At 45.4% G+C, this 7,287-nt stretch overlaps 1 long non-coding RNA gene across 2 annotated transcripts in view; it reads right to left on the minus strand.

Moving 5' to 3' along the window:
- Nucleotides 1–6,157: 6,157 nt before the first annotated feature.
- LOC118233194 overlaps nt 6,158–7,287 on the minus strand; it is a 36,481-nt gene continuing 35,351 nt past the window's right edge. For both annotated transcript variants that reach the window (XR_004766477.1, XR_004766476.1), the window contains exon 7: nt 6,158–6,319. This is a non-coding gene — a long non-coding RNA (uncharacterized LOC118233194). The remainder of the gene's footprint in view (nt 6,320–7,287) is intronic.

The following is a 7,287-nucleotide window of genomic DNA, read 5'->3' on the forward strand; positions in this document are numbered from 1 at the left end:
AACATCAAATGCATATCAGGTGACATGCATGAGCTGCAGGGCTTGTCCTACAGACAGGTCAGACAGGTGCATGCTGGGAGAATCTGTTAAGCATGCACTACACTACATCTCCCAAGCTACAGAATTTCTGTGAGTTTAATTTGCGACAGAAACATTATTTTTTCCACATAGCATTAAGCCACTGTTATAACCTGAAACAACACGAAACAGAATTGAAGTTTGCAATATACAGACTCTGGATGCACTTTAGCATTTACAAAGGTCCCATTGCACAAAATTATAGTCTCTTTAATCAGGAATTTAAAGAGTGAATTCATGTGGAATTAGTTTTTATCAACAGGCAGGCCAGTGGAAATGTCAACAGATTTAATCAGCGGGGAAAGAGGCGTACTAAAACAGACTCTTAGCGTAACCTTTCTCTGGCTGTTTGGGTTTCTGAGTATGCCAGCCTGCATCCTGACAACACTGAACTTGGTGCTGCTTTGATGGAAATAAAGAGCCTGCAGTATCAGTGCTGTGTTGGTCATTCTGAGTCTCATCGGCACACAAACACAATCCCTGAAGCCCACTCACCACTCATTTTCCTTGTTTCACTTAGTCTGTCATTTTTTAATTAGTTTCTGTCTGTTTGAGTCTCATTTAGAAATACCTTTAAGCAATGCTAAGATTAAAAACGTCTTCACTGAAGCTCCTGCTTTAACACATTTAGACGCTGCTGCCACTAATTCAGACCTTCGCCAAATATGACCTGCAGGCCCACGGTGTTGTGACAGTCGGATGTCATCATCTTGTTACTGGAATTACATTGTATTTATTTATTATATTTATTTAGCAGACACCCTCATCGAAAGTGACTCAGAGTGTAAGTAAGCATTTGTGCGTTTATCGGTATTACATGTGCAGCAGACCTGGCTAACGATGTTCCCAGATCAGTGGGTGAGTGTACTCAGCTGGCTGTGGTGTGGTCGGCTAAATGTTAATGTGTTAATGCCCTTAACCCGGGCTTTTATGAACACGAGGGGACTGTCCTGTGGTCACTCACTATTGATTGACAGCTGGTCTGTCTCTGTGAAATAGATTGTTTTGTTTTTTTAGGACAGCGACAGCTTGTCTCATTAAGTGAAACTTTCTCTCCCTCCCCCTGAGAGAGCACTTGATGTAATGAACAACATGATAATTAAGTGTGGCTCTGTCGGCAGAGACAGGGCTGAGGGACGATGTCAGAGTCTCCTGTGTGTATCAGCACAGACAGGGCTGAGGGACGATGTCAGAGTCTCCTGTGTGTATCAGCACAGATAGGGCTGAGGGACGATGTCAGAGTCTCCTGTGTGTATCAGCACAGACAGGGCTGAGGGACGATGTCAGAGTCTCCTGTGTGTATCAGCACAGACAGGGCTGAGGGACGATGTCAGAGTCTCCTGTGTGTATCAGCACAGACAGGGCTGAGGGACGATGTCAGAGTCTCCTGTGTGTATCAGCACAGACAGGGCTGAGGGACGATGTCAGAGTCTCCTGTGTCTATCAGCAGAGCTGAAGGACTCCTGGAGAGAGTCTTCCCAGGGACCATACCAGTACTGCTGAGTCTTTTTGGACTTCAATTAGACCACATAATGTTCTGCTATGTTTGATCAACATATCTGTGCCCTTTGGAAATGTCAGATTTTGGGATCACAGTCACCTGAATAGTGTGTAATCCTCTCTGGACATTTCCAGTTTACCACGTTGTGTACTACAAAACTCTGCATACTGAAGAATTCAACCTAAATAGTATGTAATATGCGTTTTCAAGTATGACCTATGTTTTCTTGTTACTGGTTGGGCTATTTCAAATAAAAGAAAATGTTCACCAATTGCATTAATTTAATAAAAATGGACAAGAAAGTGATTTTCACCATGAATAAATCCACAGAATATGTTAACATCAAATATTGAAATCATTGAAAATAATTTACGTAAAGTGATTGTTATCTTACATACTCTCTTCTCATTTTCTGTTTCAAGCAGTACTGTACTATGAACACTACCATTACAGACTTTTAGCCAATGTCAGCAAACAATCATGGTAAAGAGAAAATGTCAATATGTTGAGAAGAACATTTGCTAAAATTTAACTTGCTGAACACACATGGCTTCCCCAAACAGGAGTACTCAAATAAGCAAATAAGCACAAACAAATGTTACAATGACACCCAACATCATGAGACTAACCCTAACCCTAAGCATTTTCCTTCAGGGCAATTCAAACCGAATAGCCAATAGCTCTCGTAGCTTTCTCTCGGAGGAGGAAATTGACAGTGAACACCGCTATCCGCAAAACGTCGTTGACGACAGTTGCTATGGATACACTAACATGATCACACCTCACCTTGTCTGTGAGTCACAGGTCAACCTTCCCTGGGGTGTAATTAGTGAGAGAAATGTTATTTAATTTTAGGCTTTGATATCAGGAATGAAAATATCTGCACTAAAATATTGAATCATTGTTTCCAATTTCCAATTGCATCTGATTCAAAAGGAAGCTATGTCCTTCTGCAATCAAGTACAGATCTCATACATTATAAAACAAAGCATACAAGGCATAGAAAACATATTATTAATAATAATAATAATAATAATAATACTTGCAGTGTGATTCGCTGTAATTTAAGCCTCAGGTTTAAACCACTAGACCACAGACCTGTGTATCCCTAACCCTAACCCTAACTCTAACCCTAACACAGTGAGAAAGATCGCTTCTCATAATCTCATTTCACTTTCAGAACTTATTTCTGGAATGCAGGCTTTTTATAACACAACTACCATGAAGCTGACCATTGCTTTGCCTCACAGAGCATCTTAAACTTCTGATATATGAAATATTAAGAAACAAAACATATTTGAAATGATAAAAGGAAACTGCAAATTGACAAAGCCACCGCACAGACCTACTTCTTACAAAATGGCTGCGTGCTTCTAACAGGCCTGATTATAATCCATGGCTGCGTGCTTCTAACAGGCCTGATTATAATCCATGTTCATTTAATTACCAGCAGGTGCGCAGCCAGCTTTACTCATCAGCCATGACACAAAGGCAGTTAGTTTAAGGTGCACAGACTGGGGTGAAAACTAAAGACGCTTAAACGCTGAAGGCATGCTCCCTTAACACACCGCATAGAAAACAGGCCGTTAAAGGAGATTTAGCAGTTAGAGGGAGAGGAGTCTGATGAGTATTTAATATAACAGAGCCCTGGCTGAACTAACAGGGCCAAGGTGGGAGCAGAGGAGTGTGAAAATGGAGAGGTGGAGAGGGGGAGTGAACGGGTAGGAGAGTTTAGTGAGAGAAAGCAAGAAATGGAGTAGAGGAGTATGAAAATGTAGAGGTGGAGAGGGGGAGTGAAGGGATAGAAGTGTCTGGAGTGGTGAGGGAAAGTAGGAAACGGAGTAGAGGAGTGTGAAAATGTAGAGGTGGAGAGGGGGAGTGAAGGGGTAGAAGTGCTTGGTGTAGATGTGGAGAGGTGGCAAGGGACAAGGGTGGAGGTTTGAGATTTAATCACAGGGGGTCCATTTCAGGCTGGGTGGGGGGGGGGGTGGTATTGATTGCGTTGATTGCATTCAAAACCGGGGGGGGGGGGGGGTTTCCTATCACAACCCAGGGGGGTCAGGGTGCGTAAGTGTTTCAGATTGAGATTGCTTCCAAACCGGGGGGTAGAGGTGGGTGAGGGAGGGTGGGGGGGTGAAGAGGGGGGGATTCATGGCCCCCCTTAATCTCTGCCTATGAAGGGGGGGGGGGGGGTTGCAGACCTGGGTTGGTCCTTCAGGCAGACGGGGCCCCAGCTGAGGCCTATGCGGCACAGAACCGGCTCTGAGCAGGGCTGTACACCATCAGACATTCCAGATTTGGAGAAAATGGAAGAAAAAGCTCACACAGAAACGGCCGTAAGGGAATACAGGGAACACTGGCTGCTTTAACAAGGATTCATCTCAAGTTTTACCACAAATCACAATATTTTTTTACAGTTCCAAAATGGTAATGTGGTAATGGTTTCTTCCAACTTATCTTCTCTCTCCTCTTTTTCCTCACCTTATCCTTATCTTACCCGTTTCTGGCTGGAGACTTGTAATGCAATACTGCCTGGTGCTTTATGCAATAACTTCTCATAATCCATTCTCTCTCTCTCTCTCTCGCTCACTCTCTGCTGAAATTTCATCCCTGTTTCATGATTCGTGGGTTCTTTTTGCAGCCAGTCTTTGTGGGCGACTCTATCTGTGACACAGTACTGTTCAGGCAAAGTGATGGTCTCGTGTTTATGATGTCATCACACGTTTTCCTGCTCACACATGATCAAAAGGAATTTCTCGGACTTGAACTTTTCCCCTCCTCTTAACAGATGACATGATTCATTTTGACGACATTTATGGTAAGGTAGACCTTAAAGCAGAAAACCCATCATCACCCAAAATAAATAAATAAATACATGAAATGGGCATGGTTCCAGCACCCCCCGCGACCTTGCTCAAGTTAAGCGGGTATAGATAATGGATGGACCCTGCTCAGCTTAAGTGGGTATAGATAATGGATGGACCCTGCTCAGGTTAAGTGGGTATAGACAATGGATGGACCCTGCTCAGGTTAAGTGGGTATAGATAATGGATAGACCCTGCTCAGGTTAAGCAGGTATAGATAATGGATGGACCCTGCCCAGGATAAGTGGGTATAGATAATGGATGGACACTGCTCAGGTTAAGTGGGTATAGATAATGGATGGACCCTGCTCAGGATAAGTGTGTATAGATAATGGATTGACCCTGCTCAGGTTAAGTGGGTATAGATAATGGATGGACCCTGCTCAGGATAAGTTGGTATAGATAATGGATGGACCCTGCTCAGGTTAAGTGGGTATAGATAATGGATGGACCCTGCTCAGGTTAAGTGGGTATAGATAATGGATGGACCCTGCCCACGATAAGCGGGTATAGATAATGGATGATGGATGGTTCCAATGCAGCTGAAACTGCTTTGGTTTCAGTTCTTGTTTAAAACTGGAAACGCGCTGACCTGATATCCCCTGTGTGCCTGTGTGGCACAAGAGTGCCGCTGATTCACTGTCTGCGTGTGACACTGAAACCTGGCACCATCATGGGCTCATTCTGTTACTGGCACAATGATGCCTCATCGCCTGAGCCTGGCAGCTAGCCCTGAAGCTGCAGCTCTGCCTGTCAGCTAGCCCTGAAGCTATAGCCCTGCCTGTCAGCTAGCCCTGAAGCTGCAGCTCTGCCTGTCAGCTAGCCCTGAAGCTCTGCCTCTCAGCTAGCCCTGAGGCTCTGCCTGTCAGCTAGTCCTGAAGCTCTGCCTGGCAGCTAGCCCTGAAGCTCTGCCTGTCAGCTAGTCCTGAAGCTACAGCCCTGCCTGGCAGCTAGCCCTGAAGCTCTGCCTGTCAGCTAGTCCTGAAGCTCTGCCTGTCAGCTAGTCCTGAAGCTACAGCCCTGCCAGTCAGCTAGCCCTGAAGCTGCAGCTCTGCCTGTCCGCTTTTGCCCCAGGTGTAGAATAACTGGGGCAAGTTTTTATATAAATAACAGTTTTTCTGGGTTGGTGCGCCCTTTTCTCACTTTGAGCACCTGTCACTCGAAAGCTCTCTGCACAGCCCTGCCACAGAATAACTGATCGGATCCAGACCATCGGTTTGTACAACAAATGAAGCCTGAGTCAACTTAACATTAAAACATTCTCAGTGCTGTTTTCCCTGGTTGTCATGGAAATCTTGACCTGATTCCAGCGTTGATTAACAGGTGTGTAGGTCAGGTAGCAGCGTGAGCTGGTGTGAACTGCATCACCTCATATTTTCAGTATCTAGAGCAGTGTCACCGATCTCAGCCCCCATGCGCTCCTCTCCAATGTGGAAACGGCCGTGCAGAGCATAACGGATTTTTCCGGACACGGCCGGAGAGATGGGTCACTGGAGGCTGGTTTGATTGACAGGAGGGCGGCGGAGGGCCGCGGATGAGGGGGAGCAGGTTTCCGGCGGCTGGGTGGAGCTCGCGCGTGAGCGGCTTTCCGGACCTCCGGACGCAGTTAGTCACAGCTGCTTTAGCGGAGCTGCGTCTCAGTGGACTGGAGATGAGCGCCGTCCCAAACGCGCTCCATGTGCGCCGCCGATCCCGCCGATCCCGCCGCTGCCGCGAGAGACAGCTGGGAAAGCAGAGCAGAACCACACCGACGGGTTTCCGGGGATCCGCATCGAATGTTCCATCCGGCTGCTGTCAGTGGAGCTTCTCCTGCGATTCGCTACGGCGTCCTGCTAACACCAGCCCCTCTGAACTGTGTACTCCTCCTGCATAAGGGCTGGGGCGCGGGGTGGGGGGGGAGAGAATAATTATTCAAAAATTCAGGAATTGTTAATGTAACATAACATAACATAATGACAAGAACAGACCATTCGTCTTGTTCACTTTGTTGATCTGCTTTATGAATTTAAAAGCATCAATAAAATAAGCCAGAGTCTCCTTTTACTAAGCTTGAAAAAATTAAGCAGCTTAAATCTTTCCTCATAGCTGTTGTCTTTCATACCAGGAGTCAATCTGGTTGCTCTTCTTTGAACCTTTTCCAGAGCCTCTATATCTTTCTTGTAGTACAATCCCCAGAACTGCACACACAATACTCCAAGTGTGGTCTAACAAATGTATTGTATAAGTATTACTTCCATGGATATATACTCAATACTTTTGGCTATATATCCCAGCATCCTGTTGGCCTTTGTTACTGCTACAGCGCAGTGCCTATAACCTGAAAGGCTTTGATCAACCATTACTCCAATGTCGTTTTCAAATTGAGCACATTCCAGTTTTGTTCCTCCCATAAGTAATCCTGCCTAATATTTTTATTTCCCACATGCAGAACTTTACATTTGGCTATATTAAATTTCATTTTCCAGGTTTTTGCCCACATCTGGATTTTGTTCTTGCCAGTGGTTTAAAGATGATCACTCCTAACTCTCTGGGTACCCTCGGGTATATGCCACCAGGGCCTGCTGCCTTATTTGTCTTTATCCAGTACTTCTTCATCCTCTCTCAGTATCTGCGAAAACATAATGTTCATGTGTGTGCTTGTGTGCATTGAGTGTCTGCATGTGTTGCATGCATGCATGTGTTAAGTGCATACGTTGTGTGTGTGTGTGCGTGTGTGTGTGTGTGTGTTAAGTGCATGCATTGCGTGTGTGTGTGTGAGAGAGAGAGTGTGTGTGTGTGTGTGTGAGAGAGAGAGTGTGTGTGTGTGTGTGTGTGTGTGTGTGAGAGAGAGTGTGTGTGTGTGAG

This window comes from Anguilla anguilla, chromosome 8 (assembly GCF_013347855.1).
Source record: "Anguilla anguilla isolate fAngAng1 chromosome 8, fAngAng1.pri, whole genome shotgun sequence".
Taxonomy (NCBI): Eukaryota; Metazoa; Chordata; class Actinopteri; order Anguilliformes; family Anguillidae; genus Anguilla; species Anguilla anguilla.